Raw genomic sequence first — 12,142 nt, 5'->3', positions numbered from 1 at the left:
TCAATCGCTCAGCCAGCTCACCTGTAGTAAATCCCTTTCCTGAACACAGGGGGCTGGCTGGCCTCATGTTGGCTCCTCACAATCCAATTGTTTGTCTGCGTAAATAATCCTTCATTCAGCAAACAAAAAGTAACAAATGAACAAACTATAAGAGAAAAAAAGAATGATCTGGAACCCCTGCCTCCTGCTGCTCTTCTCTGAATCCGGTGAGTTGATCTCTTATCCTTGAACCAATATCCTAACCAAAATAAATATTCTTCTGTCCGTACAAGATCTCACCACTTCTGGCCGTCATTCCCAACAATGGTCATGCTAGCTATAGCCAAAAAGGTACTCATTGGAAATTCAAAGAATAATAGTTTAGGTTAGTTACTGTCATCATGTTGCAGATGTAGTTCTTTGACCTGCCTCTAGAGTAAGACAGAGAGAATGACAACAACCATGTCAGAGCTCTTGTGGATGTTTTTGGTGGTGAAAATGTAATAAGTGATATTCTGAAGCTACAACAAGTAACAACTGTTCCTAGAGATCACCATCGGATTGCTGAAAAAGCGCCTCTCTACCATAACTCCTCATGTTCTGTTTTTAGTGGCGAAATAACCCTTTCAGTTTTCTAATTCTAATATTTGCAATTAGTGATAAAGTGGGGCTGAAAAAATCTGAATGTCAGCAGCAAATACACACAGCCGGGGGCTGTTCTTAATGAGGGGCATTGATTGCTTTCTTGTCCCAGCAGAAAGATACTAATTACTCAATTATCAGAACTTTCTTTTGACGTAGAACAAAAACATTTGCTTTTTGATCTTGGACAAATAAATGTAATTAAGTTAAAAGGGCTTTTAATTGAATATCTTACGAAGACCAGGAGCTGTCACAGTCACACTGGTGGCTCTGATTGGACAACTGAGCACAGGCTCCTCTGGTTCACATGAGGTAGAGTGGAAGCTTCCCAACTTTAATGCAACATAAATTCTCTGTGGAATGGTTAATCCTGCTGCAACAGCATAAATGTCTTAGAAATAGGGGGATTGGTACAAGATAAAAAAGAATGTTTATTTCCAGGGTTAGGTAACCTATGGTAATATTTATAATTCCTAAGGGGCAAATTGTGATGAAATATAAGAATCCACCACGAACCCATGTACTCATTAATCCTTTGGTCGTTCATCTTGGCAGATTATATAGCACACACAACGAAATGCAGCCTGAGCAGAACTGGTGGAGTATAACCACCTCTCTGGCTACAACAAGCAGAACAAAATACTAAACCAAATCACAAATTAAGTCGGATAAAGTTCTTATAAAGGATAATTCAATGTCTGGTTTTCGGATGTAATGTCCGTATTACCAGTGTTGTGTTTAAGGTGCGTAAAAAAAGTCATAAAAATGAACTTAAAGCTGCTAAATGTGTGCCTGTGGGGGAGAAGGGGGAGAGAGAGAAGCAGGCACACATGTCAAAGATGGGGATTTTAACTCCTCTAATAGACCCCTAATGCTCCCTAAAACAACTCCCCTCATAAATCTGCTGATGTACAGTACGCAAAATGTAAATCCATCCCTATTTACTGGATCCTTCTTTACATTCGCTGCAGAACATTTATAGCACCTCTGCTTGACAGATGGGTTATCGCCTCATGTACACTTCATTTTTTACTTTTCCTATCACCTATATTACTCACTAGCCCATAGCAGTGCATTAAACATGCAGGCAGAGTGCTTGGTCAGCACAGATAGGGATTGAGTGGCAATCATTTTTAAAGCACGATCCTGGCTCTCAGCTCATCACAGTCCTCAGAAAAACATCCTGGAAAATGTACTCATTACACAGACGAACTGGGAAATGATCTTACTTCTTGAGTCCTACCACTCTGTTCCCATTCTTAGTCAAATGAATGGGGTAACATGCTCTCCGTTCAGTAACACTCCGGTGGCCTGATGTGACTGTATTCTCTACAGAGCACATGAAGGGCACAATCAACCTCTGTGAGGGGCAATAAAGAAAACCTTACTCTCCTAATGATTTAAAGTCCTAGAGAAAACATAATGTGAGGTAGATGTTTATAAGACATATATTATGGCCTTCTCATTCTGGAGGCATCATCTGCAAATTGTGGAAAGCCTGTCAAACCAAAAGGTGATTTTCTTGGATTTAAATCGCATTATTGCTCAAACGATTTCCCTCTCGGTGAATCAGCCACCTGAGCTTTTGTTTTAAATGGACACCATTATGCTTCAGCTAAACACAGATTATCCATCTTTATCTATGAGGAAGTGCAGACTTAAATTCAATCGCCTATACGTTTGTGATAAATGGACAAACAACTGGTGACAGAGTGGTATCAATCTTCTCTTCTAACTCCTGGGGTGAAAGCAAATAAGCATTTTTTCCTAAATGTCCATAAATGCATACTTATCATGGTTCCTGTTGGTTGGTCATTGGTATCCTCTCTTCCAGAGTAATATTAATATCCCAGACCCTGCAGTGGTTGTCATGTAATAGATAGGGAGTGTCAGCAGAGAGGCATGTATGAGTTTCTGTATCCATTGTTTCAGCGTGAGTTGACTCCCGGCATCAGTCATTCCCAGATCATCCTTGTAGGAAAACCTCTGACTGCCATCAATGATTCAGTGCACTAAATGTTGCTCGTGTTGTAGAGCCGAACCTGTACCCGGTTTGTATACGGTCTTGTTCTCTGTTTGCCTTTCAAAATCCTCACGTCTTCAAGGCCATATTTAAAAGGCGAGATATGGAAGTGGAGGGAGTGATCAGAGAGACACAGCAAGTGCTTGTGAACAAGCCCTTAGGCGCATGCCAAGGCTCCCCTCGTTATAAAACCTGAGAGACTGTCAACAGCAGATCCACTGGGACACATAACAAAGCCCAACCCTGTGAAACGCTTCAAAGACACCCTCTCATTTGAATAAGTTCAGATGAGCACTCTGCTATCCTGCGCACGAGGAATTGTATCCGTGCATGGCAATGAATCCCGAGCAGGACAGCAGGCTCTCTGACCTCCTTGCCAATAAATTGTAGTGCTTCTCCCGGGAGGAAGTGAGCCGGCGAGCTCTTAAATAGCAGGTATGGGACAAGCGTGAAGATTGTGTTTACCAGCCAAGGACAAGGGAGGCAAATCTCACGGGGCGAGGGAAGACGGCTTACAATAGATCTTGGCAGCACCTGTTAAAACATTTAACAGGTAGACTTTCCAAAAAGACATTCCTCAGCTTGAAAGGGAAAGATTAGATCTGAAGAAAATGAAAGTAAAGGAAGGTTCGTGTTTAATGAATAAGGTTGGAAAAAGATAAAGATAGCCAACCTCTTTGGAGAAAAGCTGCATCAATCTCAAACACCTAGAAGTCCCTCTTAATGAAGATAATTGAATACCATTGTTTTGGTTATACCTGCCTAGGGTGGCCAGACGTCCGGCTTTTCAATGCCCTGTCCGGCGTCCGGCTTGATGCTGCGCCGGACGCCGGACAGGGCATTGAAAAGCCGGACTGTCCGGCCTAAAGCCGGACGTCTGGCCACCCTACCTGGTCACCCTATACCTGCCTCGTGTGGGTGAAATATAAAGGAGAAGGCTGTCTTTTGAGTTAGGGTTATTATTGTCTTTGAAGCAGACCTTGCCCGTCTCTGTGAGTGACTGCATAATTGATTCTGTGAATTATTAATTATTTGAAAATGCCGGTGTTGGTTGGTTTGGCAATTACCACTGTACATGTGTATAATGTGGGTTTGTGTGTATTTATGAATTGTTTCTTTTGTCCCTGCCTCTGTCTTTGTTTCGCAGTGCTGGGCAACATAAAGCAAGGATTTATTCAGTAAATACTTCATGAGCATTGGTATTCAATTCTGTTTGGTCTGCCAAAAACACAATCTAACTTTTAATATCACCGTTTTCAAGGTTTAGCTACTCATTCTCCTGCTCTATACCTCATCTAGCACCGCTGTTTAAAACCTGTGGCTACACATTGCCATACTGTACGCATGACATTATCTATTTCAACTGATTTCATCACGTTTTTACATCACGTTACTATACCACAGTTTTACATTTTAACACAAAAAGTGGTGACGCTTCGCTGCGGTAGAACATTTGTCATCTTTATATTAATATAAATGTAGTGGAAACTACAGTCAAATTTTATTTTGTCACTTTTCTGTGAAACTCAGAAACGTAAGCTTGGCATTAGGATGTAAACCAATCGTCCTGACCCGGAATAAAAAAACATAAACCGGAATCAGCAAACTTGCATACTGTTCTTGGGTACAATGTGGGGTACTTGTGCTTTATTTGACAGGGTTAGTTGCTATTCATGAATCGGTTAGTAAGCTACCTAAAACAAATATCGTAGGATCCATCCCAGATTGTTTTAAATGTCTTGGCTTGTGACAGCTTGCATAAAAGCGTGTCACCTTCAAGGTTATCTCACAGTATTAATCCAAGTTTTGTGCACGTATAGAGCTTGTATTTAAGTATTTACTGCAGTGTAATATTGCGGCTTTGACTCAAATATTGATCTCTTCCTCCACTGGATAGCTGACAACAAGAATAAGAAACGGAAATATGTCCCATCCACTGTTTCCCCCTGAAATGATGCTCCTGTATTGTTGCAGTCATGATAAATGTGTTCGCTCCGACGCAAGTTAGAAAGGATGTTCCGTACAAGGTCACACCTATCGACCTGCCTCTGATGGATTTGATATTTAGCTCACATCTCCTATACAGCCTTATCCACATCACGGCTATTTGAAGTCCTGTCACACTCGGAGAGGGGGAATATTCTACCTGGGAGATTGGCATTTTCATTTGGAAAGAAACGATACGCCCCCCAAGTGCTGTTATCATTTTAAAGCTATCAAATTCTGTCCAGGCCCTCTTTATGTTTCACTACAGCCGAAAATTATTACCATTTCTGGTTCCTATGACTATTTTTTTATTCATTGAAATTGTGTTGATTTGCAGAATGGGTGACCTTAGCAAAAAACTCTGCAATACATACATACATACATACATACATACATACATACATACATACATACATACATACATACATACATACATACATACATACATACATACATACATACATACATACTACTATGTTGCAGCATCAAAACTGTATGTAACTCGTACAGTAGGATAAAATGCATACATTTTCAAGTGGTATCAGACATAGTTAAAGGCCATTGTTGTGCACTTGAATATTTATGTGAACTAAACCCTATTTGAGCAGAATGATGATGTCACACATCAGTGGTCTAATCCTTTGAGTTGAAACAAGCCTCCAAGGCAGTGCAGCACTCTGGACCCCCTACTATGCGACTGTACGTTCTACCCTAATGTGTATGTGTTATGTGTCTGCAGTCCGTGGGAAAACTCCCTTTTCCTCTGAGATTAAGGCTTTTCTTTAATTTGAAATGCTCACAGTGCATTAGTAGATTACATAATGTGAGCTCAGCTATTATGTCTATATAGCCTCACTTCCTCACATAACAAGCCATATTTAGTTAAGAGGGAATGAATGTTATGGAATCTAATTTCTGTTCCTTCCTTAAGAGTTGGTTCGAAGTTCAAAAGGAAAGCCGTGGTGCTTTTTAAGAGCTTTCCAGATTCTAGTATCAGCCTAATCACTTCAGAACCATGTTGAATAAAGACAGGCCTTTATTTCTCAATGTTACTGTAATTATTGACATTACATGTACACGAAGAGAGGAGCAAGGACTATTTCTGCACTTAATTTGAAAAACTAGAGAGGGCATTTTGCATTGGAAATGAATATGCTCAGGGACGGTGGTTAGCTGAGAGCTTCAGCTGCAGAGAGGTTCATTGGCTTTGAGCATTTGAGCCAGCCAGACTGACATTTTAATGACACGTTTCAGGGGTCACTTTACATCTGTGTGGGGCTTGGTTGAATGAGGATTTACGGCACTTCTCTTCGCGGGGCTTTTGAGAGAATGAACTGACCCTCACCTTAATCATACAGACACAGGCAGACTCCGAGAGAGCGTGTGTGCTCAGAGCTACGAAATAATGAAGAGATGGCAGTATTTAAACCAAATCGTATGCATGGTGGGCTGATAGAAAGGGGAGACATGGGGGTTAAACACAGGGAAGAAGATGAGTCAGTGTGCAGTATTAAGCTGCAGTGAAGGCTGAAATCGGGATACCAGACCCTGACTACACATACAAAACATTCTCTTGGAGTTTCATTCAATTTTCCCTCTGCTGCATTAGACATGCAATTGACCGTTCGCTACTCCCATCCCTATTACCTACTGCTGCTTCTGCCTGACAAATTTTCCATTCTCACACATAAATACAAAATAATAGTCATGTTTTTAAAACTGGTGGTTTGTTTCAGACTTATACAAAAGCAGACTTCTCATTTTTTCACCAGCAAATGGTGATTTTGTCAGCTGAATTTACAAATGTCTCCAAGTGACTCTAGAAAATGAAACTAGCGTGAGCGTCATGAGCTAGTTGAAATCATCTTGTCTGGCTGAAGTTTTAAAGCATCAAGCGACTCGATAAAGCAGGTACCAAGAAGTCCTAAATATGCGTTCGATGGCAAAGCTGTTGCATGCCATTGTGTTAAATGTAGGATGTGAGAGTAGGCTACATAAAGCTAGTTATGCGCTAACATTAGCACCACTATTTTTAGAATGTTTTTTTAGATTTTACTGTGTTGGAGTCCAGGCTTGATATGCGATCTCAATACTGATGGAATTAATCGGTATCTTTTATGTACAGATTCAGTGTCGTTTCACTTTTCCCTCACAAGTTTGCAAGGATCAGGTCCTTGAAAAGTGATGCAAAGGTTTGTAGATTTGAAAATATAGTCACAATAAAAGAGTCAGGAGATAGACAGAGACAATGGTTGAGGCGCATACCGTGAGATATATATTGGAGTAAGGTTACACAGAAGGCAGTGGGAGTTTGGGCATGTTTTGAGAAGACTGAAACAGTGGATTCAATTCGGAGAAACAGTTTGCTGTCTTTGTTAACCGCTCCCACAGCGCTTTTAATATATTCCCGAGGCCTAATGGAAACCAGTAGCCTCAAATAACCTCAGGCTTTGAGATTTGATCGGCATGTGATTATCAATATGTGGCAGGAGAGGTGATGAAATGTTGTAATTTTCCCTGCTTGTTGAAACCACTTCATATCTCTTTCAGTTGATTATTTCCGCTAGTCCCCTAAAGGACTTTGAACAATCCCCACAGAATAGGGTCTGAGTTTATGATTAAAAAGTGTGGGTGGATAGAGCAGCAGTGTAGGTGGTGATACTACAAACGAGTAAATAAGCATTTCTGGTTTAGAACAAGCAATCCTTCTCACTGCCTTTAAGGTTTTTTAAATGCTGTGAGAACAGGATGCTCAATAAGTGTTATAGTGATGCCAATATTGGACCATTAACTGCTGTGTGTGAGTCCGTTATTCAGTTTGACGGATAAAAGTATAGCTTCAATTCAAAAAATGACCTAAAACATGAACTTTTGCTGAACCTGATCATGCACAAGCAGTATGGTCCCGCTGCGGTTCAGCATGGGCAAGCTGACATTTCCCCAAGTCTTTGTACTCATGCAAGAAAGCAGAAAGATTGTTTGTTCCCCACAGCTCTGCAGAATAACAGCTTTCATGTCCAACGCAGGAGCAAAACCGTATCATGCAAGGATAAGTGTCATGATTAGAAGTGAGTGAGATTTGAAGGAAGACAATTGTACATTTGCTGCAAGCATTCAGTGTATAATCACTCATTCAGCACTGCTGTTGAGCCAATCAGTGAGGCGATCCTCATCAGCAGACAGTGTGTTCTTCTGTAAGGCATTATGCTAGGCCTGAGTGGTAGGCATGAAACATTAGAACGTAGATTGCAGACCCAGCCATGAGTCTACACCAATAGAAAGTAAATTGATGTACAGGTTTTAGTAGCTTAGTGTTTATCAGCAATGTTCTTTGTGCTTTTCTGTCACCTTGAAACCTGCAGTGCTTAGCTCCCTGAAAGAAAATCATAGGTTTAAAGGAAACTCTTAGGAGGCTGTAGATGGTGCTGCTATTCACACAGCATTTCCTGACATGTAATTAGTTTGTTAACATTGAGTTTAGGTCTTAATTTAGGTGAAGGAACTGATACGGCTACTCCACAGAAGGAGTTACAGTAACCAACACATTTAGCTAAGTTTATGCATGGAAAAAGGTAATAATTCTCATTTGAGTCAGGCTTGTAATATAATATAGTTATTCATGCAGTTAACATCCAACAAATGGCCTGAGATCTTTCCAAATAGAATAAACCAAACTGTGTTAACTGGTTTATAATTATCAAAGGATCAACTCTAATTGTGCTAGGTATATCTTTTCAAATGCATAGTTCTCAAGTAACAGCAATTCATGTGCATTGTATTGCACCACAGAGCTTTATTTCTAGGATATCCACCGGGAGAATCCTGCATTTCCTCAGGAGAAAAGCTAGTTTGGTTTCCTGTTAATTGCTCGATAACCCTTTGGCGAAATTAGTATAATCTAGCAAGGGGTACATTACACCCCCAATTCAGATCAAAACTTGGGCAGCAATTTCTTAGATATCAAATGGGACTAATAAGCAAAGGCCTATTGTGTTGTGGTGTACATTCAAGAGATCTAATTTTGGTCCAAACAAAGAGGGAGTCGTACACCAGAGACCACTCAACTTCTTGCATTCAAGAGGCAATTATATAAGAGCTAATTGGTGCCGTGTGCAATGCAACTAGCTGTGATCATTTGAAGAAGCAACATCACGTCAAGGAAAGTATCTTTTATCCTGAAGTGATAGAAATAATCTTTCTTCTGGCAAGGAAAGTTTGTGAAATTAGCAAGTCTGCTGAGAGTAAAGGTCCTGCAAAATACAAGGTGCAGAGCTACACTTCTTTATTTCTATTGCTGTGTATCTTTTCAGTAGACGATTTTGATTCAACATTACTTAACCCCCACGACATACGCCTATATAACAAGGAAAATCCGGGTTGAGGGAAAGCACGGATTGAAAGACTTGATTGAAAAGGAAGGATTCACTTTTTATCAGCTTGCAAAATAAGACTCTGAAGCTCACGCAGAACAAATGATGCTTTTCTTCATTGCCTCCATTTGGCCCTAATGGTAAGTGAATGAAAATAAGAGGTGAATAGCAGGCGGCATATGAGGATACAGGTGTGATGTTGAATCTGCAGGTGGTAGACATGCTGTGTGATCTTTCCACAGCTTTCAAGTGTTGACAGAAACAGTGCGACAGGGTTTAAGGTAGAAATGTACTGTTGGAAACCACTTAATTTAGCACTACAATTCTAATTACTTAGTAGCAACATAAATTATTGCTGCTCCAAGCTGTTGATACACATAATCAGTGTGCATCACTTAGAACTGTGTTAGGGTCCATGTATACTTACACAATAGAATACGAATAATAAAGAAATACTACAAAAAAGTGTGGTCAACAAGTGTACAGGGGACCATTAATTAGCTCCATTTGGAATATACTGTTTAATAAATTATAGCTGAACTGTTTAATCAGTAGAGGACAGCTTTAGGTCCACTCAAACATCAAAGCTCTTTAGAACCCACCAGTTTCTGCAGAATGACAAAAGACCCCTCACATTCAATTTGTTGTTTCTTTCCCCTCTATTTTTCTCCACCACCAAATACCATTTGATGTTGCTGAGCTACTAATGCCAGAAAAGAGCAAGGGGAGAATGGAAAAGGAATAAAACAGCAGAGGGAATGACAGAGGAAGGATGATACAGCAATAGCATATAAAGTTTCTGTAGATGAATCGAGCAGAAGGGCATGAAGGCAATTCTGGAACAGAGGATAGGGGACGTGTGTGTGTGTGTGTGTGTGTGTGTGTGTGTGTGTGTGTGTGTGTGTGTGTGTGTGTGTGTGTGTGTGTGTGTGTGTGTGTGTGTGTGTGTGTGTGTGTGTGTGTGTGTGTGTGTGTGTGTGTGTGTGTGTGTGTGTGTGTGTGTGTGTGTGTGTGTGTGTGTGTGTGTGTGTGTGTGTGTGTGTGTGTGTGTGTGTGTGTGTGTGTGTGTGTGTGTGTGTGTGTGTGTGTGTGTGTGTGTGTGTGTGTGTGTGTGTGTGTGTGTGTGTGTGTGTGTGTGTGTGTGTGTGTGTGTGTGTGTGTGTGTGTGTGTGTGTGTGTGTGTGTGTGTGTGTGTGTGTGTGTGTGTGTGTGTTCGTTCCTGGGATGATTGCTCATTGCTGTCTCGATGCATTCCAGTGCTCATGCTTGATACTGGTGTATTGTGACCCGGGTGCCATAGTGATGGGTGGGTAATAACTGCTAATGGTGTATAGGGAGGGTGACATGCAGAGTGTAATCCGCTTGCTAAATGGAAATAATCTTCAGCATACAACATTAGAATGTAACTCTTTTTTGGCTGTGGTACAATCCAAGGTACTTAATGCTGTAAGTGCTGAAATGCCCCTCTTAAAAGCATTCCTTTTACCAGGGTATATTCCCCAATGGAATATTGCCAATGCTTCATGTCACTGCAGAGCTGCACTTGGCCCATTCAAGTGCAATCCCAAACTATCTCAAAGTCCAAGTGCCCTCAAGGTGCTTCTTTGGTTGCCTCAAATACTCCGAGGCAACAGTGCTGCTGTGGTGACCTTTTGCCCAAAGCTCTGAGCACATGAGACTCTCACTCATCTGAAGAGGCAGCCTATGGGACTCTAACCTCATGCTTCATTCGTTTTATTTCCACATGGTTTTTCTATGTAGTTGTCTCTAAATGCATCAGATTTGTTTGTTGATTGACATCGAATCCTCATAACAAGTATATACATCCAAACATCACATACTGTTAACATCCCTGACATCTCATTATATAGAGAGTGGTTAGAATGTTTTCCGCACAATGTTCTGGTTTGCTGTTGGTGACGGTGAGCTGTGTTTTAATAATGTTTGGATAAAAAAAGAGATTTGATCGTGAACAGGCTTTGGTAGGAAATTGGAGTTTCGGTTCTTCATCCTTCCCTGGCTTTGTTGAGGATTTGGCGGCAAAGTTTTGCTAAAGCTCAAAGCTGTTTTGTAGGTGTGTGTTGTCTTGAGATGTGTCTCTTTTGAATGAAGAACACGATAAAACAAGATGAAAAAAAGTGTTCATTTCAGCTTGGATTGTTATGTTTTGGTTTTGCAGATAGGTGGCAGTGTAACACACACATCTTTCACATGTAGCTTGTGTTTCACTAGGTGATATCATTATATGTTACTCCATGGGGTAACATCCCTGAAATATATAAGTAAACAACAATAGGTGTGTTCATTTTAAATTCAGTCTGTCTTTTTTCTGGAATCAATATGTCAATGCCCAATTTCACACTGCCTTAGTTACTTTTCAGTGGCATGTTTTTCCTGTTGAGCAAATCTAAAGCTAGCGGCTCTACCTGGAACAAGCTGAATGCAAATGAAACCCATTCAAAACCAGCGAACAAAAGCATTTCTTCATTGGCTATTGTCTCTGTCTGCTCGATCAGAATCAAAAATCCTTTGTCCATCCCACAGTGGGGACATTTCCATTTAAAGTCTCTTCACACCTACTGGCTACATCGAGGGATTTGTAAATATGCTTTAAAGTGCCAATCAGCTCATCAACATAAGTGACAAGTCCTGGAGGGTAAACTTTTTGAAGTGTAGGGGAGGAAGGAGAGGCAAAGGTTGTGATGATACAAGAGTATTTAGACTGCTGCTCATGCTTCCCTATACAGCTGGGTATGCTCATCAGCTTTTCCTGCTAAGTTAATGCCACAGGGAGTTCTACAGTCAACAACAATGCTCCTAAGACCATTCATGAGATGACGTCTGGACAAATAAATGCAGGTAGACAAACACATGCTACATTTAGACACAAGCTAAAATGTTCAGGTGTGCGCAGGATCTGGTGTTGTACTGCTGGAAAAATCCTCATATTTGACACACATTCTTTGATACATCAAAAGAAATGGTTGGCTCTCAAGGACACACAAGAAGATAGAGGAGAAGGAATGTGAGTCTGACCTGTTCAGAGGAGCTCAAAGAGGCAGGATGAGATGAGATGGAGATAGTAGAATAAATAGCAACATCCAATAAATGGCCACTAATGGAGTTGTAAAAATCCAGAGGA

At 40.8% G+C, this 12,142-nt stretch overlaps 1 protein-coding gene across 3 annotated transcripts in view; it reads left to right on the top strand.

Moving 5' to 3' along the window:
- The window catches only part of olfm3a (olfactomedin 3a), a 28,634-nt gene continuing 16,492 nt past the window's right edge, over positions 1 to 12,142 (top strand). For 2 of the 3 annotated variants that reach the window (XM_063912787.1, XM_063912784.1), the window contains exon 1: positions 1 to 206. The gene's annotated coding sequence lies outside the window, so the exon portion shown is untranslated. Of the gene's footprint in view, positions 207 to 274; positions 331 to 12,142 lie in introns of those variants that run through there. The other variant, XM_063912785.1, reaches the window with a different exon arrangement.

The sequence above is a fragment of the Eleginops maclovinus genome, chromosome 21 (assembly GCF_036324505.1).
Source record: "Eleginops maclovinus isolate JMC-PN-2008 ecotype Puerto Natales chromosome 21, JC_Emac_rtc_rv5, whole genome shotgun sequence".
In the NCBI taxonomy this organism is placed as follows: Eukaryota; Metazoa; Chordata; class Actinopteri; order Perciformes; family Eleginopidae; genus Eleginops; species Eleginops maclovinus.
The sequence above is the reverse complement of the archived record's forward strand: the minus strand, read 5'-3'. Positions and strand labels throughout refer to the sequence as shown.